The sequence below is a fragment of the Meles meles genome, chromosome 6 (genome assembly GCF_922984935.1).
Source record: "Meles meles chromosome 6, mMelMel3.1 paternal haplotype, whole genome shotgun sequence".
Classification (NCBI taxonomy): domain Eukaryota; kingdom Metazoa; phylum Chordata; class Mammalia; order Carnivora; family Mustelidae; genus Meles; species Meles meles.
Window position 1 is genome coordinate 12,354,393 of NC_060071.1, and position 25,510 is coordinate 12,379,902.

At 46.4% G+C, this 25,510-nt stretch overlaps 1 long non-coding RNA gene across 1 annotated transcript; it reads left to right on the forward strand.

The window, feature by feature from the left end:
- The first annotated feature begins 16,725 nt into the window (after positions 1-16,725).
- Positions 16,726-20,800, forward strand: LOC123943362. Its single transcript, XR_006818620.1, has 3 exons — positions 16,726-16,812; positions 18,772-18,954; positions 20,726-20,800. It is a non-coding gene; the product is annotated as an uncharacterized LOC123943362 (long non-coding RNA).
- Positions 20,801-25,510: the final 4,710 nt, after the last annotated feature.

Genomic DNA, 25,510 nt, shown 5'->3' on the forward strand with positions numbered 1-25,510 from the left:
TAGGGCTGCTGTGAGCTAACGCTTGTCGAAGGCTTGCCCACTCACGTTGTCGGGAATGCCAAGTCTGTTTTCCCCACCCCAATCCACGGTGTAGGAACACTTTCCGTCCCGCATAGAGGGCCTCCGAGGCCTGTCTACAATGCAACGGCCAAACAGAGCTACGTAAAATACAAAAGGGGGGGACTTCCTCTTGACCAGTAAGTAATTTGCTGGGTGTGTGTACTCTGTGTGTTTCTGTCGTTGCGCGCCCCATGGGGGGCGGGCCACTGGCCCTGTCTGTCCTTCGTTGATTTGCACACTTCTAGTTGCTTCCATCCTCGTTCTTCCTTGTCTGCTTTCCACAGGTGCAGTGCTAGTGTTTTTTCTTTTTTCTTTTTTGGAACCTTGCTCTCAATGTCCTCCATTCCCTGCCCCCTCTGCTTGCGCAGTGCACAAATGGTTAAGGGCACTTGGCTTGGCTGCCTCCCCAGTCCCGGCAGGCTGCCTTGGAGGGACCGAATGAAACTGATAGTACTAACATTACATCGCTCAGATCCCCAAAGACAGAGTAGCTGCGGCGGCGAGAAGGAATGGCCGCGGAGAAAACAGCTGTGAAGGGCAGCTATTGGCTTATCTTTCATGGAAGGCGAGATAGAATGAATTCTACATTAAGAGCAACGAGCGGCAGGGTCGTGTCTCGGTCTGGCGGGGCTGCCACAGCCCAAGCTGGTGTGTTAGAAGTTCTGACTGCTGTCTCACTTACACGGAGTCCTGGGACCCTCTGTGGGCCTGGCCACGTTGGGGGAAGGGTGTTCACAGATCTCGCAGAAGAAGGCCGTCGGCATGGCCGGCTCAGGCTGTCTTGGGAGGGTGAGCCGCACCTGCGCAGGGTCTGCACGCAGGCTAGGCCCATACATGGGGATCTGCTGCTCCGGGTCTGTCCTCCGAGGACCACCCGTTCCCTGTGTGTGCCTCTGTTTCTCCAAAAAAATAGGCATCTGTGGGCGCTCTGTAAAGGGAGGTCATGAATTTGAGGAGGGGTTGGACTTTGTGGGCAAACTGACTCTGACTTGAAACTTGGCTTATTCCCTTTTGCAGTATGAGACTCTCAGCAAGTTACTTCATCTCTTGGAGACTCCGTTTCTTAATCTTTTAAATGGGGGCAGCATAACAGATAACGCCTGGGAGAGTTTTTGTACGTTTCAGACGGGAGGCGCAGCGAGTCTAGCCCACTGGGGCTCCGAGCACTGGCCCAGGGTGGAACCTGAGGCTATTATTTGACGTGAGATGAGGCTCAGCGCATGGAAGCCACTCAAGGATTGTCACCGGGCCAGGGAGTGGCAGAGTGGGGACGTGTGCCTGTGTGTGCCGATTCGAGGACTGTGCTCTTTCTTTCGGTCTGCAGCTGACTTAATCTTTAGGACAGGAAAGCGCCGAGGCAAAGGGCCCGTTGTGATGAGAACACAGGGACATCGTAGAATGAGGTTTCTGCATCCCCACACCTTACATGTGTGGATCTCCACGCACAGCCTCCTTTATTCCAGATTCTCGGCCCCTGGCCAGGCAGCAGCTCGCTTGGAGGCTGGGAGTGTTTCTTCCATCAGCTTTCCAGAAGCGGCCTCGGGTTGAGGACCTCACTGGTGAGAGAGATAAGATCCCTCACCAGGGCAATTTGGCTCATCCGCCAGTGGTGCGTTTGGTTGGTGGTAAGAGCTAAAACCACATCATTCAGCACTGGGTGTGATGCCAAAACAATGAACACTGTTATGCTGTAAATAAACAAATAAAAATAAATAAATAAATTAAAAAAAAACCAACACATCATTCATTATCTGAAATTAATGATCCACTCTGGGTCATGAAGGAATTGAGGAAACTAAGTTTCCAAGTTGATTGAAAATCATTGTTTTGTCTCCAGCAGCTCTTCCATTGCTTTAAGGTTCTTGGATCTTTAAGGCATGGGGGAGGGGGAAGGCGGTGATTGCCGGGGGTGGTGTGACCCCAGAGAAGTGAATGTGAACGGGGACAGTGGGCCTGTAGGGTGTGAGGTCAAAGCCAGTGGCTGGGCAGAAAGTCCGTGGTGTAGCCCGACAGAAAGACTATGAGCTTACAGGCTACAGACGTGCATGGATTGTAGAACTTTGACTCTGCTCCTTGAGGGCTGGCTGGGTGGCTTTGCTCTGAAGCTTGGCCTCTTTGAGCCTCAGTGCTCTTATCTGCACAATGGGAGAGCAGCACTGATGTCCAGGACTGCTGGAGGAATGGGGTAAGGTGGCTGGGAGAGAGCCGGGTGGGAAGCAAGCTGTGGTACAGCGAGCAAGGACCACGGCAGCTCAGGATGGAATCAGATGCCTGATGTTTCCTGGCCCTTCCCTTCCCCATGAGGCAATGTGAACAGCACCTTACAGTTGTTACTTCTGTGGTCCTGTGAAAGGGGGTAAGTAAAGAGTTCTCTGGGAGCTGGTCTTTCAGGTATAAGAAGACAGTTATTTCGGATGTCCCAGGGACCCAAGCCTCCATTTGATCTGGCCTCTGCCTGCATCAGTAAACGTTCCCCTCTCCCCCTCCTCCAGACGTGCTGGTCTTCAGTCTTCCTGGGACATAGCAAGCTTCTTGCCCCAGTGTCTTTGCGCTTATGAACCTCTCTGCTTGGAGCAGTCTGCCTTGGATCTGTGCATGTATTTGACTCTTCTGATTAGGCTCCAGCCTGCCGCCACCTCCGGTGTCCTCCTTGATGACAGGGCTTAAAGTAGCCCCCACTCTCACCCAACCCCATACGCTTCACTCTGTTGCATTTTTCTGTATCTCTCACTGCTTTAGGAAATGTCTCGTTCATTCATTTGACTTCTCCCCCAACTAGATTTTGAGCCCCGTGTGAGCTCAGATCCGTCTGTCTCATCCATCCATTTGTCTCTAATGCCATTGTTGAAGAAAGGAGCGAAGGCAAGCCTGAATGCTGTAGCTGGTGGCTCGCCATGCCTTGGCTGTTGAGTGGGCAGCCCTCCATGGGCGCTGGCGTCAGTCTTCGGTGGGAAGGGAGCAAGGGGGGTCGCATGACAGTTCAGCCGTAGGCGTGCGCTAGACACTGGGTGGAGAGGCGTGGCAATAACTGATGGGGGATAGGGAGTGAAGTGTGTGTATGTCTCACCTGCCTGGATCCAAGAGGCTTAATATCCTGCTGTACTGGAGTCCAGGTCTGTCCTCTGACTTGAGGGATGACACGGGCCAAAGGGAGAAGAGAGTCGAGGGCCACCGCAGGATGCTTTCCCTGAATAGAACTGCCAGATGTACCGGATGAAAAGTAGGGCATCCGGTCAAATTGGAATTTCAGATAAGTAACAACTAATTTTTTTTATTAAACGTATGTCCCAAGTATTGCACACTCATACTAAAAACCATTCACTGTGTATCTGAAATTCCAGTTTGACTGGCCGCCTGTATTTTATCCGGCGACTTTATCGGGATGTCTCACAAAACAGTCCAGTGTCGTCCTGTTCAAGTCATTGAAAGGAGCTGCTCCTCGGGGCCACCTCAAGGGCATTTTCCAGTAGGAACCGTGGGGTAATCTTTTGGGAAGAAGCTCCAGTACTAGGCTGACATGGAGCCCTCCAAAATGGCTAGCCATAAGGGGGGAAGCCTTCTAGCTGCTGTGAGTTCTGGAGCTCTCTTTCTGGGGTTTGCCCATTCAGAGTGCTGAGCAGGGAGCCCCATGTGGGGCTCGATTCCAGGACCCTGAGATGGTGACCTAAGCCAAAGGCAGACACTCAACTGACTGAGCCACCCTGGTGCCCTGAGCCTCTGACTCTTGATCTCAGCTCAAGTCATGGGTTCGAGCCCTATGTTGGGCTCTGCGGTGGGCATGGAGCCTCCTTAGAAAACTTATTAATAATTTTAAGTGACAGCAGAGCATGAAGCCGACCGTGGGGCCTTCTGAGTGCAGCGCCCTGGGTGACTGACGTGTCACATGCCCGTGAAGTTTGCTCTATTATGACCACTACAGAGCACTTGACGTTCATATGCCTCTTTGTGTTCCTGAATACTGTGAGCTTTATTTTCAAATGCAATAGCCTCTCCCTGTTGGATTACTTGGGAGGCATGGGTCCCTTTCCCATGGAAAGGTGCTTGGCTAATATTCATTCCAAAGGCTACAGGTAAGACTGATGTGTTATGGACGGAGGTGTGAGACTCCCTGGCTTCTCTCTGCCGGTCAGTCCTTCCCATTTATTCCTATACGCAGACGTTTAGTATTTATAAGGAGAGTCCTGGTTCCACATTTCATGTCTATGTTCTTTGTTTGCAAAACGGGAGCCATTTACCTTGGTGAAATGGCGCCATCATTCTCTTGTCATTTTCCTTGCCTGATAAATAGGGACAGCTCAGGTTTGTATCGTTGATGCAAAGAAATAACTCCTGCCATGTTTGGATGCTCTGGAATTGTTCACGTGTTGCCCTCCTGTCGTCGGGTCCTAGATCCCGACTCATAGTAGAATGGGACATTGGATCTTACGATTGACCAGACACTGAGCATCAGAACACTGTTGAGCAGAGCGATGCTTCCCAGCAGCTCTGCGTGTGTACCCATGTACATATGTGGCCAGAATGCTCCCTGCCACCAGTTCTCGTACAGACTGAACATTTTCCAGGCAATGTCAGACACTCCCCTGACCTTGCTGAGAGAGAGTGGCCTTCTCCACACCTGGTGAAGTTCTTCCTGATAGGAGGGCACCAGGACCAATCTTGGAGGAAGGGAAGTGAGCTGTCAAGAACCTCAGTGGGCTAGGCTGTCTAGACCCCTAGTCTGATGGGAATGGATGGCGTCCAGAGTTCATCCTGCCTTTGGTTCTTAACGTGTCTCAGAACCACCAACTCTCTGGAGAGAGTTTTCCAGAAACAGGTGCCAAGGCCCTAGCTTAGAAGTGCTAGATTCAAGGTATCTAGAATAACATTTGACTTGAGAATTTGATAATATTTTCTGGAGATTCTGATTCTTATACTTACTTAAGCCCTGCTGAATTAGAGTACCCTTCACATTTTAGATAGAAGGAAGACAGGAGCTGGAATCGTACCCTCCCAAATTCAGGGGTCGATTTTAGTTAGGGACAAAAAATAGCTTTCAAAATTTGAGGATTTTTAAAATAATAAAATCCTATCAATGCGAATGGTCATGGTCCCAAGCTCTGGGCTCATTTAACCGTTTCCCAGCAGAATTGGTAAGAGAATTAACTAACATCATACATTTAGTCAGTGTGAGAAACAGGACTAGAACCTGAGTTACCTGAATCCTAAAACAGTTTTTCTTTTCAGTATGTTTTCTTGTCTTCTGCTTTGCTTAGACCTAGGTCTATCTGGTCAGTGAGCTGAACTGATTAACTCCAGGATATCAATACTGTCTGTCTTAAGAGCAGCTTGATGCTTATACCTCCAAAGATAATGTTTACTTTGTTTAGGAGTTTCGCTTTATCTTCATTTTTCCTTATTGTGGAAGGTCAGAATTCAGCACTCACTGGGCTCAGATGGTCCATTTTCTGGGGGACAGAATGCACAATTATCTCTCTCTCTCTCTCTTTTTTTTAAAAATTTTTATTTATTTGACAGACAGAGATCACAAGTAGGCAGAGAGGCCAGCAGAGAGAGGGGGGGAAGCAGGCTCCTTGATGAGCAGAGAGACTGATGCGGGGCTTGATCCCAGGACCCTGAGATCACGACCTAAGCCAAAGGCAGATGCTTAACGCACTGAGCCACCCAGACACCCCAGGAGGCACAATTCTCTATAAGGCAGTTGGTGAGATTCTGTCCCTACTTAACACGTTGGTTGTCTTCCTTGGTTAGGCCCTAGCGGACTCTGCAGCCCGTCTTCCTGGTGACGTCATCATGATTATGATTATTACCATTCTGTGAAAAGAAAAGGTAACATTTTCTGATTCCTTAAAAGTAGTTCCTGTTTTAACCAAGTTTGCACACTTATACCTTTTTGTGCGTCTTCAGTGAAACACTGAAAAGGTCTTTTGCCCTGAAGGACAAATTGGGCTAAAAGCCCTGTTACGAATGCACCCACCTTTGGAGGAAAACAGTCCAAGCTGTGATTAAATGCAAGTTGGTGCTTAAGCATAATTAGCCTAGGTGGCCTATCAGCCTCCCCTCTCTGGTCCCCCGTGAACCCTCTCACCCAATTACTTTTTCACTGCCTGATCTATCATGCCTCCTGGCTTTGCGAGGGCTGGAATTACACCTTCCTAAGCACAGAGATCGATTTTAGATAGGATCAAAATACACATCCATAATTTGAGGATTTTTCTAAAAAAATAAAATCCTATCAAAGCAGATGGAGATGGACACAGGCTTTGAGTTCATGGGATCATTTCCCAGCACTGACAGATGAGCTCTAGGGGCAAGTCAGCAGAAGAATTTTTCCTGAAAAAGGCATCGTGATAGAGATCGAGGTGTCTACAAACGCAGCGAGCCTGGCTTGGTAGCACCTGCCAGGACAGAACACGCCCCCCACCCCCCCCACCCCGGCTCCACCCCGCCCCACCCCCACCCCACCCTCCGTTCTGATTCCTCAGCCACGGCCTCACCATCCAGGGGGCTCTTCCGTGTCAGGTCCCCTACCAGAGGCTTGGCGTGTCTTATTTCATTTTATTCACACAACCGCTCTATGAGAAAAGTACGGTTACCACCATTTTACACACAGGGAACCCAAGGTACAGAGGTTAAGCCAAGATTACAAAGCTAGTAGATGGCTAGCTTACAGAGCCATAGCATTTGTCAAAAAAAAAAAAAAGGGGGGGGCTGGAGAGCATCAGTGTAACTCCAGAAGCAGCAAGAAAACAGTTCACGGATTGTCCTGCTGTTTCTCTGTCAGCAGCGTCTTTGGAAAGGAACAGCATAGAACAGCATCTGCGTTTGTGTCTCACCGAGAGCAGCTACGTCTTGAAGGGACAGCCCCTCGCCCCCGGCAATAATGAAGTTTATGTCCTTTAGATACATAGGCTTGGGGAGAAGTTAAACTGCTGTTTGTATAATAAAGGAACTGAAATATTTTTCAACCAGGCTGGACAGAATGCTTTCGTTTACAGGTTCTTTGAAAGCAGAGACAAAAGGAGGGAAAATGATTTGTCACCTGACTACAATACCCCTGTTTGCACGTTAGTATATTTTCCCATAATTCTTTCTTCTAGTATATGTATTAGTTATCTGCTGCCCCATGATAGATTGTCTGAAGTTTAGTGGCTTAAAATAACAGGCACTAACAACTGCCATAATTTGATGATTTTTTGAAAAAAAAAAAAAAAAATAGAATCCTGTCAAGGCAACTGGAGATGGACACAGGTTTTGAGCTCATGTAATCATTTCCCAGTGACAAACGAGCTCTAGGTTCAAGTCAGCAGAAGAATTTTTCCTAGAGTTTCTGCTCGGGGAGGCTCCCAACTCGGTTTAGTGGTGGGGAAGGAGTGGGGCCTGGGCAGCCTCTCTCCTGATGCCACCGCCAAGCTGTTGGCCGGGATTGCAGCCATTTCAAGGCTCAACTGTGGAAGATTTGCTTCTGAGCTCATGCATGTGGTTGTCGGCTGGCCTTTCTTTTACCATGTGGGCCTCGCCGTAGGCTGCCTCAGTATCCCCACATGGCAGATGCCTCTCATTTTTGCAGGGCAGCCTTTTGGTGTGGCTTCTTCCCGAGTGAGAGGTGAGTGGCAGAAGGTGTGGGGAGAGACTGAACCCCCACATGGAAACCGCAGTCAGTCTTAGCATTACCTTCTACCCCCTTTACCACACTCAGCTCATGAGAAGCAAGTCACTGAGCGCCGCTCACATGCCAGGAAAGAGGGATTACCCTCTATTCTTTAAAAGGAAAGAGAAGCAAAGGTGTGTGTATACCTTGAAAACCCACCTGTCGTTATCTTTAAAATATGTGCTGTTGTAGTACATATCCAGTTACTTTTTAACTTTTTCCTTTTAACATAATAAAAATCTTTTTCATGGTTGCGTAATATACAATAAAGTGCATTTTCATAACTTTCCCAAAACCTACCTCTGCATATATACATACATTCTTCTTAGGTTATTTCCCTGAAGTCTGTTGCTAGAAGTGATGCTAGATGGACATTTTTGGTCATCGTTCTTTGCATCATTTCATTGGGATGGATCTCTACCCGTGTGACAACAGGGTCAAGCATATGGAGATCTTTAAAAATCTTTTAGGATTTAAAAAAAAACTTTTAGGATTTTTTTTTAATACCTATTGTTATTTCCCTTTTGCAGAGGGTTGGACCGGTTTAAAAATCCTGCCTGCCATGTAACAGATCTGCTGTCGTGGTTAAAAATCATGTTACAAGTCTTGCATGATATATACACCACAAGCAAGTGGTCCTTTACCCCGGAAGAAGGGCGCTGGAGGCACCTTCACTATCCTGGGCTTCACAGGCAGATACTGACCTGATTAACACAAAGGGTCACGTTTTTCACTCAGATTATAATAAGCAGGTAGGCCTGGCTGAATAAAATTATAGCAATAATACAACACAGTGTTACCTTCATGTACGGATCAAAAATTTATTTTTGCATTTCAGGGGAACATTTTATTTGTTTTATTTTTATTACTATTATTTTTAAAGATTTTATTTTTCAGTAGTCTCTACACCCAATGTGGGGCTCAGACTTAACAACCCTAAGATCAAGAGTCCCATGCTTCACCAACTGAACCAGCCTCAGTGGAAAATATAAAAAAGTTTATGGCCAAACTGCCATTATATTTCCAAGTATTTCCTTGCCAACTGTAGTCCTGATATGGAAAGGGTTGTTTGAATTGCTTAGTTCTTAAAAATAATTGTATGATAACGACAACATCCTTACAACTTAGTTCTTTTTGCCCACGTCGTGGCTTTATTGACTTGTAATTCACATATCACACGATTCCATTTTCTTAGTACATTCACAGAGTTTTGGACACACAATCCCAGATCATTGTCATGACCCTACACAGAAACCCAGTACCCGTTTGCAGAGTGGCTTAATTCCTTTATTTTAGAAAGAAAGCCTCACAAATACCTTCTTTTGATGGGTGCCTGAAACTGTTTTTCAGTCTCTTTTGTGATCTAATTGCAAATATGGGGAGAGAGTGACTTGCCCAACACTCCAAAAAAAAAAAAAAAGCTGTGGTCAGATGCAAGAACAAAAGTCAACCCTCTGGAGATGATGCCATTGGTCCTGGCTTAAGGCAACAAGCCCTTTCCTTCCATTTTGCTCATATTTGGGCGCTAAAGACTTTTTCCCTTTAAATCTCTCTAAGGATGTATATTTCAAATACCTTGCGCGTATCCTGGCAAAGGTCTTGATGAAATCTTTAATAGGAAGTCAGGCCACATGCTGAAGAAGAGTTGTAGGCAATCAGCAACACGCCTGGCATCTCTTTACGGGCCATAATTCAAATGCGTTTTTAACAATCGTTTTCTCTTAAAGAGACAATGCTGGTGACTTCACTTTCAGGCCAATGAAATCACTGCCTCCTGGTGTCAATAGCAAAATAATGAAAAAAGAAACCATGTTGCCCACAAACAGAATGGAATGTCAGCTAGTGACCTGGGGCCTCTAGGGGGTAAATTCACTTCCTCCAAAAGCAGAGGACACCAATTTCCTCCCCAGGAGGTCAGCGGTGAGAGGTGTAGGGTTACCATGGAGTCTAGATTCCAAGAGAAGGTTGAAATGTAATTGCCCTGCTGGTTTTGTTTAGCTACAAGGTTACTATTAGGGGTAGGGCAGTAATGAGGGAATAGTAGCTGGAAGGAGCCGGAGTTGACCCATGCAGAGAAGGATGAACTTCTTCTTTTCTTTAATATAGGAGGGTGGTTATTATAGATTGCCCTTTCTTCCAAATCCGTTTGGCACTGGTGGCCAGCTGAATGAGACATGGATTCTTAGGTCAGTCCATTTTCCTGAATCACGAGACATAAATCAAAGCCGAGCATGAAAACTTCAGACTGTCTGTGACTCTGCAAATGGGGATGAGAGCTTCCCCTCTGGCCCCTGGGCAGATGCCTGCTTATTTGTATTCAGTGATTGAATTGGGGTCCTGGTGACATAAGCTGTGTGGACTTGGCAGCAGTAAATAATTCTAATGAGAAGCCTGCTGTAGAGCCCAAAGCTATAGATATTTCCATAACATAAGCCAGTAAGCCAAGATCCTTTATGGTCAGCTGAGGACACCCACACACATCTTGTAGAGGACTCAGACATTGCCTGCCTATGATTCCTTGTAGAGGAAAGAAAAGCAGAATCCTCCCTTATACCGATTCTTCACCTGAACTTGAACCTGCATTGAAACACTTGAAAATTTTGATTAAAAATATCTTCCCCTAGTCCCAAAATAAAAATGCAGAATTTGAAAGCCAGACAGTTTTTTAAAATGAATTCTTCTGGAAAAACAGCTCTTGTCAAAGCAAAGTGTCTGTGTTCAAGGCATCTAGAAGCGTTGCAAAATTTTACCTCCCCTCCAAAAAGGTCGCGAGATTCTCGCTCTTAAACTTTTAGACTTTTGTTCATGGTTACTGGTCCAATCTAAGGTGAAAATCTTGAGTTTCTGGGAAGGCTTGGTGAAATTTCAAAGTATTATCATTATTGTCTCTGTGCAAGAAAATCAGTGTGCTCATATTCTCTCATTCAGACTTTAAAAATAAATTTAAAAAAAATCAGCATCTAGCATTTTCCGAATAAGGGAGACATTTCAGTTTTATGAAATCTGCATCTTCTATCATAGAAATTATTTTGATCAGGAAACAGCCCTGTCGGAGAGTGCGATTTCATAGTAATAATACTAGCTCTGCTCTGTTCAAAATGCCATCTTGAATTAGGGTTTTTTAAAATTTTTTTTAAGTTTTTTTTTTTTATTTATCCATTTGACAGACAGAGATCACAAGTAGGCAGAGAGAGAGAGAGAGAGAGGAGGAAGCAGGCTCCCGGCTTGAGCAGAGAGCCCGACGTGGGGCTCGATCCCAGTACCCTGAGATCATGACCTGAGCTGAAGGCAGAGGCTTTAACCCACTGAGCCACCCAGGCGCCCCTCAAAATTTGTAAGTGTTAGACTATCTATGGTCAGTGTTTTCTTCTGTTACTAATCTTCATACTGTTAAGGAACACACTGTGAAATGGGCTCTCCTGCTGTCCTAAAGTTGTTTTTTGTTTGTTTGTTTGTTTGTTTGTTTTATGAAACTTCAGTATTTGGGAAGACTAGCCATCTGTGATGTCTTCCAGTATCTTCTGAGAATTCTTTGAGGGTCCAGCAAAGATATGTAGACTAGTAGGTTCATTCATGCTTTATATCTTTAATTTGATATCGTCATGGATGGGAACAGCAGAGCTTCCCCAAGTGTGTGCTTGCTGTTGGGTGCCTGAGAGATTCAGGAACATTGTTACTATTCCTCTGGCACTTCCTCTCCGGGGCTGTGATATTAAGGAAGGTGTGCAGTTTCCTTGTAGCCACCTGCTAAGTGGCCAAGTACTTGTGAAACAGAAGGACATCTGGGAAATATTTAGCACATCCCAATGGCCTTTTAAACCAGCCCAAGATGGCAGAACTCCGTCTAGCAGGATGGAGTTGGAGGTCCCCACAGCAACTCTTCAAACCTCTCTCCAAGGGAGGGTTGAGCTTGACTCTGATCTTGGAATGCTGCATATCGTTTGTCAGTGTCTTTCTATGACCACTGAACTCGGTTCACCCCCTCAGCTTGGCTCTGGCCTCTCGGTCCAGATGTGATGTGTTGGCTACTCTCTGTGTGAACTCTTGGGGGTGGGCCTGCTTTTTTTTTTTCCTGGCTTCGTGGGCTGCATATGCAATTCATGCCTAATTTACTGACCTCGGTCAGGAAAGCACTCATCTTTGCTTGGATTTACCTAATAATAGTCAAGCCCACTGGTTTACTTTGAGCTGACAGGCCTGACATAGAGAAACTGGGTCTGGTAACATAGAAACAAGGAGAAAGGGTTATTGATCTCTCGGGAATGGGGATGTTCAGCAAGGTTTCTCTAAAGGGCAGTTAGGTGGGGCTCCTGGGTGGCTCAGTTGGTTAAGCATCCAACATGTGATTTCGGCTCAGGTCATGATCTCGGGGTTGTGGGATTGAGCCCCGGGTGGAGCTCTGCATTTAGCATGGAGTCTGCTTCAGATTCTCTCCTTCTCCCTCCCACTCCCACTCTCTCTCAAATAAATATAATCTTAAAAGGAAATTAAAAAAAATAAAGGGCAGTTAGGCAGTTAGGGATGTAGTATGTATGTAGGTATGGTTGATTGATTGATTGATTGATTGATTGCTTTTAGTTTGGGAGTTGGAGAGGAGGGAGTTGGTGATCCATACAATAAGTTAATTTTTAGCATTGTGGGGATTTTTTTAAAAAGGTCTCTCTGCTTCCCATCTAATTCTCACCTGGGTGTTTCAAATCATATGGAAAGACTGTTACAGATGAAATCAAGTCCCTCCCCCCCCCCCAAATATGTTGGCATCCTTACCCTTAGTAGCTCTGAATGTGATCTCATTAGGCGATAAGGCCTTTACAGAGGTAACATGTGAACATAAGTTCTTTATGGCGGAACTCTCGTGCAGTATGACGGGGCTTCTTATGCAGATGGGAAATTTGGACTCAGAGATGGACACGCAGAAGGAAGGCACTGTGCAGGGACAGGGAAGGTGCCATCCACCCATCTGGGAAGGAACCAACCCTGTGGACATCCTGAATTCAGACTTCCAGCCTCCAGAACTGTAGGATATGAGTGTGTGGTGTTTAGGCTGCCCAGTCTGTGGTACTTTGTGGTACTCAGTACAGCAGCCCAAGGAAATTCATACGAAGATCTACGAAGAGGTTTGATTATAACATCTAATGAAGATTGGAGAATATTGAAAATGTTGGTTTAAATGAACTAAGGTTTTTAAAAAAGAAAGAGGTGAAGAGATAAAAGTAGTTTGAAAACACGGATTATTTTTTAAATAAGAGATATAATCTGTTGGGTAGGTCAATGAGTCCAGACCAGCCCAAGCAAAACTACACTTTGTATAGAGAGAATGACTAAGGTCATAGTAATTCCTTCTCCTGGGATGGGCATTTGGGGAGTTGTTCCAACGGCACCAGTGGGTTTGCTGAGCCTGGGGCCATGTAAGCCGAGTTCTCTTTCTCTCCGGTTCCTGGTTTTATTCTTTTTCACAGTCCACTGGAAAATAACAGTCGCAGAGGATTCTGAAGAATGCACACTGGGGTATAGGGCTACCTTTTCATGGTCTAAAGATGCAGCAAAGAGACCCGGAATCCTAAAGAAAATCCATACAGCCTAGCTTCTATTCTTCAACAAACATTTCTGGAGTGCCTGTTCTGTTCCAGGTGCTGGCCCGGATCCGGGAGCCAATGCATGGTTGACTAAGAAACACACAGTCTCTGCTCACGTGGTGCATGGAGCCATTATTTCAGGAGAAAGCTTGGACCTGAGCAGCATAAGAGGTGGGGGGAGTTCAGATTCGAGAGGCAGAAAGAGACAATGTCTTAGTAATCTGAGTGGTGGCAGGCTGGGGAGCAAGGAATGGAGAAGGTTTGGAAGGCTGGCAAGACAAAGGCCCCCAACCCACCCTTGAATCAGCTCAGGCTCTTCTGAATCCATGCACTGCTATGGTTAGCTTTCCCCTCTAGAAAACCGGCCTCCACTGTAGTCAATTTTGAGTTCTGGAAGAAAGGGATGGGCTTTGAATAGCCATGTCTGTGTTCCCATTGCTGAGTCTTCTCTGTGTGTCAGATGGGAACTCCCAAGATGGGAGTAAAAGCAAGTGTTTCTTTGATATATTTCATTTGGGAAAGTAAAGTTTACTCCTGTGTTTCTAGATCGTTCTCTCCTCCCACCTTAAAGAAAGTGAATTTCGAAGGGTGTATGCTTTTCTTTTCTTCTTTTGAGCAGCTTTTTATCTTGAAACAAAAACAAGCCCTTACAAATGTGTTGCAATATGTACACTCAGGTGTGAAAATGGAGTCTTGAAGAATCTTGTAGACACTTGTGAGCGTCGTGAAACCTGGCTCGGCATTACCTCATGCTTTCCAAAAGCCCAAAGGGGCCAGTTCTCAGTGGAGGGCCCAGTGGGTAAGTGGGCCATCAGCATGCATCTACCCTCAGATTTCTATTGCTCCCAGACGGGGGCTTTTACGTTGCTGGGGGTTGCTGGGAAAATCTTCAGAAACCACCAGGAGGCCCAAGAACCCTGGGGGACTTCCAAAAGGCATGAAACTGGGAGGGGCTGAATCCAGACCCCACAACAGGCCTTGATTTCCCCTGGGCTGTGTGGTACTTGGCCTGAGTCCTCTTCTCACTGTCCCCCCATACCCCCGCCCTTCTCCCCCTCCTCTGCTACCGCCATATTTGTGCTTTCTAGCAATCCACCAAGTGGGAAGCGTCTGCTGGACTTAGCCCTACAAGACTCCCGTTACGTTGAACAAGGAGGGTCATTCGACGCAAGTGGCTCTAGTAGTGCCGTGACGGCCTACGTGAGGACACGGAAATCTGACCCTGAAAATGCCTAGTGTCAGGAATTCCAAACGCTAAGGACAATCAATCACAAACAGCCAATTAGACTTCAAACTCTAGTCAATCAAATACTTTCCTTTCTTTGTTTCCAGACTGTGTCTATTAAAGATATTATTAATTAATTAATTAATTAATTAATTTATGAGAAAGCGACAGAAGGAGAGAGAGCACGAGCAGAGGAAGGGATGGAGGGAGAGAATCCCAAGCAGACTCTCCGCTGAGCGAGGAGCCTGACCTGGGGCTCGATCTCGTGACCCTGAGATCATGACCTGAGCCAAAATTGAGAGCTGGAGGCTCAGCCCGCCGAGCCACCCAGGCGCCCCTGTTTCCGTATTCTGTAGGTCGTTTCTGTAGCTCCTGTTTGGAGAATGCTCCTAACTACTGTTGGTTTGCTGCTGCCTGCTTGGAATTGATTTTTGCTAAACAAACTCTTAATTTTTTTTTTTTTAATATGCCCCAGTTTATCTTTGAATGCCCCTAATGTTAGTTTTCAATCTGGGAATTTGAGAACGACAGAATTACCACACCTGACGGGACCCCCCGACGGTAGAAGAGCTCGTCTCTCCGTGGTGCGGCAGTCTTTCGCCACCCTCTGGGTATGGTAAGATGATCTGTAAAGGCGAAGGAAGCCAGGGAACTCTTAAACCTGAGAAAGGAGGCTGACTTGATTTTTCCTTCATTTGATAGCTGCAGAGGGGCCTGTACGATTGCCCAGCTCTGGGCTTGGTGCGGGATAAATAAGACTATTCCTGTCCTGAGACCTTAACCATTTAGTAGAGAGGAGAAAATCCAGGGGATTATAATACAGGACAACGTAGTGTCCTGGGCTTTTCCCCTGATGCCGGAGGGACCTGTCCGGGGTAGGGGTGGGGGAGGTGAGGAGAATTAATAGGGAGGGATCCCCAGAGGAGCTGGTGTTGGAGCTCAGTGGGGTAAGCCAGTAGCCGTTGGCCAGTTGACAAAGGAGTTTCAAGCAGGGAAGAGCAGAAAAAATGTTTGAAGTCCTGGAAAGCATGTGATGTCCAACTAAGTGGAAGGGGTGGGGGAGGAGTGTGGCCGGCAGGGAGGGTAGGGCAAGGAAGGGGCGGGAGCGATGGCAGGACAAGTAGACGGGGCTCCCATCAGGAAGAGCCTTCTGTGAAGCTGGAGTTTATCTTTCAGTTGATGAGCCACGTGGGGGAATCCATAGGGCCAGGTCTGCGTTTTAGGAAGAGCCCACAGACAGCTGGTTGGAAGTGGCTTGGAGCCCGGTGAGCCGCGGAACAGGGAGGTAGGAACAAGGATCTAAAAGCCCCAGCAATTCAGCGTGAGCTGTGGGACCTCAGGTAGGTCTGTGCCTCTGATGTCAGCAGCATTCGTCCTGTTACACTGAGAACACTGACAGGTTGCACTCCACTTACTTAAAGATCGACTGGACCATTGTTCAGTAAGCACACTCATGGCTTTCCCGTGTATCTTGACTGTGACCTTCAATCCTCCTGGCTTCGCAGCCCAGAGAAAACAGACGAGTCGTGGGGATCGTGTGTGGCCCTGGGGACACAGCGGTGAACGAAATGGACTACAGTCACATCCTCGTGGGGGTGGGGGAAGAACGGAAGTAATCCACGCGAGATGCTGAGTAGCAAGGAAGGGACTGGCCAAAAATACAGTGTGTCGGGGTGCAGGAGGGTTTGCAACCTCAGGAGATCCCAGGGCAGCCTCGATGAGGTGGTATTTTAACGGACATGATCCTTGAGACCTTCACTTCGGGCGTTAAGAGGTCCCCTATGATCCAGTAGTGTTCGCAGAGGTTCTTGGAACCGTAAGCACGCCAAGGGGTTGTATGCGGGGTCTCCGAGTAGGCAGCCGGGTTGACCACACGAATCCTACCCCTGCTGACCATGCTGGCAAGAGGTTCTGGTAAACACTCTCTATTCCTTGGCTTGCAGCTGCTCTTGACTATTTCAAACTCACCACTCCCTCCTCCCCTTGGGCCAGCCCCCAATTTACTTACTCGAAAAAAACATTCAACTCTGCCATAACATCTGTTTTCCAGTGAGGCTCCTGTCTCTTACTCAACCTCCCAGCTGGTTTGACTTATCAGGACACAAGCAGGTCACCTGACTGGCCCAAGGCCACACAGTGAGCAAAGGGTTCAGTCAAATACAAACCCAACCTTATTATTATTTTTTTCAGTCACAAAGTTTCTGAGAGCTCCGTTGTTGTGGCAGATGGGATGCTGATCACATTCCCCGACGACTTCACACAAGGAGCCTCAGTGCGGAGCTCTGATCCGGCTCAAGGAGTGGGTATGAGTTGGTTTCCCGAGCGGAGAAGACAAAGCAGGAAATGCACCCCCCTACCCCCCCATTAAGAGGCCATCTTGCACATGACTGGAAGGCTGCCTCCGTTGGATGCCACAGTTCCAAGGGAGCAGCATTTTGGGTTGGCATCTTCTTCAAAGACCACACCTCAGGGGCTCAGCCTTTCCTGATTAAATTATCCTTCCCTTTCCAGACACTCCTCCACAACCCCCACCCCCCCTTCCTGCAAGCAATTTCAAGTTCATAACCAAACTACTACAGTGTGATGGAATTTCTGGGTGCAAATTGCACACAATTGTGGGTGAGATCTTAGGAATAATTTCAGTGAGGTTGAGGTTGACACAAGTTTAAACTTCGAAAAGCACCCTTTGGGCACTCCCATTGGTGACTCTCCTTTATGTTCTCATTAACCTTTGAGTTACATTTTTCAAGTAAATATATTCATTTTTAATTCTCTGAGTCTTTGATTTTTGTGTCTTGTTCAAGCGAAGATCAGTGCAAACACTTGGTGTTGTTTTTATAGAAAGAACTTCGGATCCCAGCCTGATGGGCTTCTCCATTCTCCTCCCCACCCATCTGCACCGCTTTGTGACTCAGGGCCCTAGGGGACCTGAAGCCAAGGTCTGTAGCTCTGTGGGCCCAAGTGTTCCTATCTGTCATTTGGGCACAATTCCATATACTCTATGAGATCCATGATGATGAGGTTTAATGAGATAATGATGTGTGTTTTTTTTCCACACTACCAAGCGATTCTCTGACACAGGCTGCGTGTCCTACAATTCAACTCAATACAGGACATTATCTGAAAGTAGGATCTGATCCCATGGATTAAGGGCTCAGTCCCTACAAGGCTGTCCCCTCTCCTCAGATGCCAATCCCAAGTCCAAGTTTTCACCCAGGCTTCTGACCAACCAGGTTATAAATAGGGGCTTCCCATAACATCTTCTTTGGGTTTGATTCATTTGCTAGAGAGGCTCACAAAAGGCCGAGAGACATCTTACTTACTAGATTAACAGTTTATTGTAGAAGGATACAACTCAGGAACAACCAAATGCAAGAGGGCAGGATATGGGGAAAGGGTGTGGAGCTTTCCTACTCTTCCTAAGCATGCCCCTCTCCCAGAATGCCCACTCTCCTCCATGCCTTCCTCAACCTGAAAGCTCTCAGAAGCCTGTCCTTTCTTTTTTTTTTAAATGATGACTTCATTACAAAGGCTTGGTTGGTTAAACCATTGCCCATTGGCGATTGAACCTAATTTCTGGGTAGGACTGAAAGTTTCAACCCTATAATCACAGGGTTGATTCCATGGGCAACCAGCTCCCATCTTCAGGTTACCAAGGAGCTTTCCAAAAGTCACCTCATTAACAGAAATTTTCAGGGTTTTAGGAGCTCTGTGCTAATAGGGATGGAGATCAAACATATATTTATAAGTCATAGTACCATATGCATATGTAGCGACTCCAGACAAACCCCCTTCACCCCATGGAGTTCATTTCTTGGTTTTAGCATTTCTCCTGTCTCTTTAGGTGTCCCCAACACTTTTATTCCAGACCATTCCCTCCCAAGCTCTCTTCTCCATCCTTCCTCTCTAAACCCTGTCCCCCACCAACATATTTTCTTTCCTTTTCATAATAAAAAATTTCAAACACATAAAAGTAGAATGGAATGAGAATATTTCTTATCACCTAGAATTATTAGCATTTTTGCTAAATTTCCTTCATCTTTTTCTTTTTTTGCTTAAGTATCTTAGAGCATTCCCAAGAAATCATGAATTTTTGTCTATAAATTTTGTCCTTTTAGTGCATAAACATTCTAAAAAATGAAGATATTTTATTAAATATTCACAGTAATATTGTCATACCTTGCAAAACAAAACTAGGTAACTGGTTAATGTCATCTAATGCCTACTCCATATTTGGTGTCTTTTTATGTTTGGTTTGTTAGAAGCAGAATCCAAAGAAGGTCTGCATGCTGTGTTTGGTCCCCTGATACTCATTCTGCCTTCACTAATTCAGTCTGCTGGGACAAGTCCTGATTCCTGGATTCATAGTCTTTTCTTCGTGACCCTACTTGGGAAGAGACCTGAAGGCAACATCAAGGACTGAAGACAATCCCCATTTTGGCAAGGTACTTTGATTGCTCCCCATTGAATTTTCTTCTTCTTCTTTTTTAAAGTTTATTTATTTATTTTTTAAAAATCTCCACACCCAACGTGGGGTTTGAATTCATGACCCCGAGATCAAGAGTCACATGCTCTTCTGAGCCAGTCAGCCCCATTCCCATTGCATCTCTTAAGTCTAAAGCCCTAAATTTTATTCTTTTGGGAAGGAGATATCTTGTTAGAGATGCTCTCTGAAGATTGGTGTAAGGAAAACCAAGATGGCACACATAGAATGCCTGGCACATAGACAATACTCAAAAACTAAAAGTTTATGGATTCTTAACTGGCAAAGATATTTACAATGATTGCATCTCAGGAAGCAAGTCTTAGGCTCAGTCGACCTAGGTTGGAAATCTGGATTTTCTACTTGTGAGCAGGCACGTCATAACAGGAATACCTCTCAATCTTCCTTTCACCAAGGGTGAATTGTTTCTGGCACTTTGAGGAAAAGAGGTATTGTGGATAAGACACGTATAATATTATTGGAACCCAAATAGAACTTCAGTAAACAGTACGATATATGCCATATATGTAAAATATAAATATTATATCGTTCATTACCACCCATCTTCTTTCTTTGCCTCTCTCTTTATCTTCCCTAGCTTTCAGTTGTTACCACATGGGAATAGGAATCTATGTTTCATGGGTATGTAGCATAGCAGAAAGGGTATTTATTTAGGATTCTAAGTCTAGACTCTCCTTTTAGTAACAAACCTAGCCTTAAGCAATTCTTTCTACGGACTTGAGCCCATTTATTCATTTGTAATAGGAATTCAGTTTGTAATAGGAAAAACCGTATCTGTTGGGGGAACCTCATAAGGTCACTGTAACACTCTCATAGGTTCCCCATGGCTGAGAGGGCTTTATGAATAGTAGAAGTACCTACACAGAGACTAAGTCCCAAAGTACACTGAATGGATTTTTAAGTAAATAAATGCAAATTCCAATAGTATGATTACTTCAGGAAATCATCCCTAAGTATTGTTTTGTAAGAAAATCAAGTTACTCTCCCTGGGTTGACTTGCTTTTCTTTGCCATTGACTCACTCCACCAGGATATCCTATGGTTGGGAGACCAAGAGTTAAAGGTAGGCTGAATCTGGGAGGTCATGTGGTCAGCGGGAAGCAATGGTGCCCTCCAAGTACAGCATGCCACCTAGTGCAGAGGTCAGGAATGTAAAGGCCCACGTGCCCAATTAAGCTGTTTGCATCACGTAGTTGAACAAACTCATTTCCAACACACCATGAGAAGCAAGGGGAAAGAGACAGAATGGAGAAGTAACACACCTACCCATGGAAGGTACTGGTAGGGTTAAAGGATCACACTTGAGTCGTGGGTTAGGCAAGGCTCACAGTTTCTCTTTCTGTTTCTCTGACACATTGTGTGTGTATGTGTGTGCGTGTGTGTATGTGCGCATAGTTGTTTTGTTTTTGTCTTTGTTTGTTTTCTTTCGTTTTTACAGAGACACTAAGAGAGAGGTAGGTGTGTGTTTGAGGCTGAGCACAGGAAGAGCCAAGATGGGAGGACACAATGAATGGCCAACTTAAGGCCTGGGGAATTCTGATCGCTTCAGATAAACTTAGTTCAGTTTTAAGTATTCCATTCTTCCCACCTCCCACCAGGACGCACCAGTATGCTCCACTGGCTTTATCTGTGTTTAATGTGTCTCACCAGCTACTTGAGTCTCTTCTTTATCTCCTCTGCCTGCCCCATGGGTCTGTTTCTCTTATTTTCTAGAATCACGTCGAACATTCTTAAAGAACACAGCAAACATATGTGGCATCGTGTACTGTAGTCTTATGCGAAACAGGCCTGGACTGAGAGCCTAAGCACAGGTGGGAGAGGCAGGACTGGACATAGCCCTTCTCACTTTTTTAGTGCAGCACACCCTCCACTGTTCTGGAACCTTCTTCTCGTTCTCAAGAAATGGAGACCAGCCAGCCTCTGCTGGTTGAGACAAGCAACTCAGCACCACTCCGGGTCTTATAAGTTTAGAGGCGAAAGTAATGTCCATGAATGGCAACCTTCGGCAGACCATTTGATACAGTGGGGAAAAGCCGGGTAGACCTGGGTTGAAACCCCAGTGCTTCCGTCTGGCAGAGGAACATGACCCTGGAAGAAGTGCTTCACCTCCCAAAGCCGCCTTTCCCTAGCTTATGAGATAAGGAGAATAGAGTTGTTGGAGAACATTCTAGAAAAAGCATGTCAAGTGTTAATCTTCCAGACTGGCCTTCAGCTGGGACTCAAATAAATGGGATTCTGTTGTTTTTCCACACACTTCTCCTGCCTTCATTCTAGGCTTCAGATGGTCCCCAAGCTGATGACCTTCAGGGTTCCCACCAGATTCCTGCTGCAGCTTTGATTCGGGGTGGTAACGGGTGATGGGGCTGGGTTTGGGGCTGCCTTGACAGTGAGGGGGTTTGCCTCTTCTGCATGGGTACCACTGGCTGCTTCCAGTGGAGTCTGCGTGGGGGATGCTTCTAAGAAGGGCAGGATAAATTGTGCGCAGGGCTGGCATCCATGACGGCCAAGGGCAGAGCTGCAAATGGCAGGCCTCCTTGTTTCTTAAGAAGCCTGCTGGGCCCGTGGGGTAAAGTTTCCTGTAAGTGTGGGTGTTCAAGTGGTTTGTTTTGGTGTTGTTTTTGAGATGTGCAACTCCTTCCAGAGGCTAAGAAATGAAAATCGTTGCCAGAAAATCATCACAGAGAAATAAATAATATCCTAACCGCATCCTGAGAACCAGCGTCCTTCTCCACACTCTCGCCCCCAACGCCTCTCCTCTGCTCTCCAGCTCCAAACTTGTAGAGGTTTCAGCAAAGAGGCACGAGGCAGAAAAATGTTCCAAAGCTGTCTTGGCTCAGCGGGGCCCGCCCATGCTGGGATGGGGAGAATTCCAAGCTAAACAGGCTGCCTTATCATTCCCGACTTTCTTGGCACGGACAGCCTATTTCCAGCCCCGAAACCTATTTTATGTAGATAATGGACAGCCAGTCACAGAGTAAACACAGGAGGCGTGCGCAGGTGCTCTGATCCTTGGACCTCGCCAACCAGATGTTCTTCTCGGGGACTTGCTTTTAGCCCCCCTGGGGACCCTGAGCTGAACAGAAATGTCCCTCTTTCTCGACCTTGTCAATGAGATAAAGAAGGTTCTTATGGGAGCGTTCCCAAAATGAGCTGTAGATTTCACTTGCAAACTATTAATCTATTTGTGTCAATTTCTTCTTCTTTTTCTTTTCTTTCTTTTTTTTTTTTTTTTTTTGGTCCCCCAGTCTGGATTAGCCCAAGAAAAACCAGTCAAAACAAACATGTAAATCTTGACCTTTAAAAAATAATGACTATAGCAGAACTATAAAAGTTACCCTGGGGAACCTCGGCGCAGAGCTCATACCCACGTCCTGGTGCTCTGGCTTGGCATGGGGTGTCATAAAGGCCGCCCACCCCATGCTCCAAACCAAGGCCAAAAGCAGGGAGGTCCCAGTGTTATTTCTACTGCTCCTGCTCAAGATGTCCCACATGCTGGGGACGCTGGATGACATGTGGATGGCATGTTCTCTCTCTCTCTGGCCAAGTGTACTGTGCATCAGTGGGTCCATTTGGAGAAGGCTGAGTGCTTCTAGAATGCCTGACAGATTGAGGGAGGCAGTGAAGGGAACACATTTGAGTTTAGAAGGACAGACTTCACCAGAAGCCGCTCTGAAGTTCAGTCTCATGTGGTGTTAATCTAAAAAGGGTTTCACCTGGTTCTTGTTGAACAAGCCCCGGCTGAGCACTGGACTGGCTTGACCAGAGCAAGAGGAAGATTACATGGGTGCTCCACCTGACCCCCCACCCTTGCTATTGAACCTTAGAATTTCTGGGACAGAAAGGAGCCCCTCCTCCTTTCCTCCCACCTTCCCCAGGCTTGGAGGAGCATCAGGCCATTACTGGTTAGTCGCTGAGTCTGAGTTTCAGGAGTTCGTTGGACAGTTAGGGAGTCAGGGCCAGGGTCCCCAACAAGAAAAGATGGAGTCGGGGCGCCTGGGTGGCTCAGTGGGTTAAAGCCTCTGTCTTTGGCTCGGGTCATGTCCCGGGATCGAGTCCCGAGTCGGGCTCTCTGCTCAGCGGGGAGCCTGCTTCCTCCTCTCTCTTTCCCTACTTGTGGTCTCTATCTGTCAAATAAATATATATATATAAGAAAAGAAAAGAGAAAAGATGGAATCAGTACAGCTAAGATCAAACCGCACTATCAGGTCATGCCGCTTAGACCAGACCTCACTGACATTCTGCTTTGCAGCCTTTGCAGAAAGGACTTCTGCCAAACGTCCTGAAATTAAGACTGTTAACCACAAAGCATTTGTCACTCTCATGGGCAAGGGGCAGTTAGGACACAAGCCCCCAGACATCAGCAAAAAAAGACCATCAGCATGTGGACATTAACCTGATAGGTAGACAGATATGTGACCAAACCCCTGTTACGCACAACTTAGCACACCCTGATTGCTTAAGAAAGTTCTGCAAAGGAGCTCATCAAACGCCCTAAACTTAGAAACTCCAGGGGCAACCCACTCAGGACCCCGTCCCTCTCTGGGACCTTTATACTCTTGTTCTATCAACTGAGCTTTGCTGCCCACGACTCTTCGTCTGCTTGAAGTCTTTATTCTTCGAAGCGGCACGACTAAGAACTGCGGGCACTAACGTTAGAGTCCTCTAATCTTTCTAGGATGGGCTGATGTAAGGCACGGTGGGCTTCCTGAGCCTCATGCTGCTCAGGATCTTCCAGCCTCTCCCCTGCTGATGATAAAAGGAGGTGGCTCTAAAACGCCCTAGCGCTTCAAGGTCGATTATGGCAAATGGGCGCAGCACGGTTGGCTGCCTAAGAAATTCGGTATCACACGTACTGTGTGGTCTTCAGAGCACAGTAGTTATAAGATCTCACTCGTGATCTTATTTGATCCTAATTAATAATACCTTATGCTACCATAAGTCGCTGTGGTTTATGCAATACTTCGGATTACTTCCTTCAGGACAAATTTATGAGGCAGGTGAATTAACTTGGCCTCTGTGAATTTATGTGACCTACCCAAAGTAATATGCAAGTCAGCAGCAACACCAAACACCAACGTTAACCTCCTACGTCTAAATCCTGTGGTTTTTTCCAGCAGGGTGGGAGTTTGGCGGGCTAGGCACCACCATTCACATGCTTTTCACGTGCTGGAGAGGAGAGCCCTGAGCAGGGATGAAATTACTTTGCCCACAAAAGGTCGCTTGTGACGGAGTCTAAGAAGCCAATTTTTCTGACTCCTGGTCCTCAGGTCCTTTCCAGGTCCTCTTTCCAGGTCCTCAGGAAGCGAGGGGAGGAATAAGAGAGGATGGGAGGGGCACCTGGGTGGCTAAGTGGATTGGGCCACTGCCTCCGGCTCAGGTCATGATCTCAGGGTCCTGGGATCAAGCCCCACATGGGGCTCTCTGCTCAGTGGGGAGCCTGCTTCCCCCTGCCTCTCTGCCTACTTGTGATCTGTCTCTCTCTGTCAAATAAATAAATAAAATCTTTAAAAAGAAAAGAGAGGATGGGAGACAGTTTATGATCATAGGGGAAGAAATCCAGTCTGTAAATCCTATCCTCTAGGATTTGTAGCAAATTTGTACAAAAATTTGTAGCGTGTATATATCATCATGAGGCATAAAATAAAATAGTGCAAAAAAGTCTCTACGGCTCGTCTGTTTCATTTATGAAATCTATCACCCAACTATCCTTTTATATTATTGCAGTGTTTGTGTGTGGAATGTGTCTCCCCTGTGAAAGCAGTAATTTTGTATTCAAGACATGATGGGTAATTATATACAGGAGTTGCACTTGAATTTCCTCTCTACTGACAGAAATGATGGAGTCAAGTCACAGTCTTTCCATGAAACACATTTGTTTTCCTTCCCAATTAGAGTCTTACGAACGAGATTCAAGGGTCGCTCTAGACTGACAGAGAAGACGGTGACTCCGGAATTAGTTCTGTCACATGCAGGAGGGACTTGCATGCCTGGCTGTCAGTGTGCGTTCAGATGGAAAAGCGTGTCTATAGGCGATGGAAGGACTCCGGTGACAAGACCTGCTTGATGGGGATGCCGCGTATTAGGTCTGCTTGGACCTCATCCAAGTGGGCTTGCCCAGTGCAATACCACAGGCACCTCATTTCCAAGGCCTAGACCCCCATCTTCCCAGGCCAGGTCTTGAGTTCCTGCTCTAGAGTTTCTCTGACATTTCACTTACTGTATCTGTGGCCTTCTGACTCTTTTCTCAAAGAGCTGGATGTCCATTTTCAGCATGATTTAGGCTCTGAGGCTCTAGCACAAGGCTTAGCCTCCTATAGGGACTGATGATCTAAAGCTATTGAACAAATATTTGCACAGAAGAATCACAAGGGAAGCTTAAGTGTGTCATTCTAGTGATGCTCTGTGTGTCCCCAGAGATCAGACATTTCCACATCCATTCAAAATTCAGCCCAACCTGAAGGACTGTCGTGTTTAATCCTCTTGGCAAAATAAGATAGT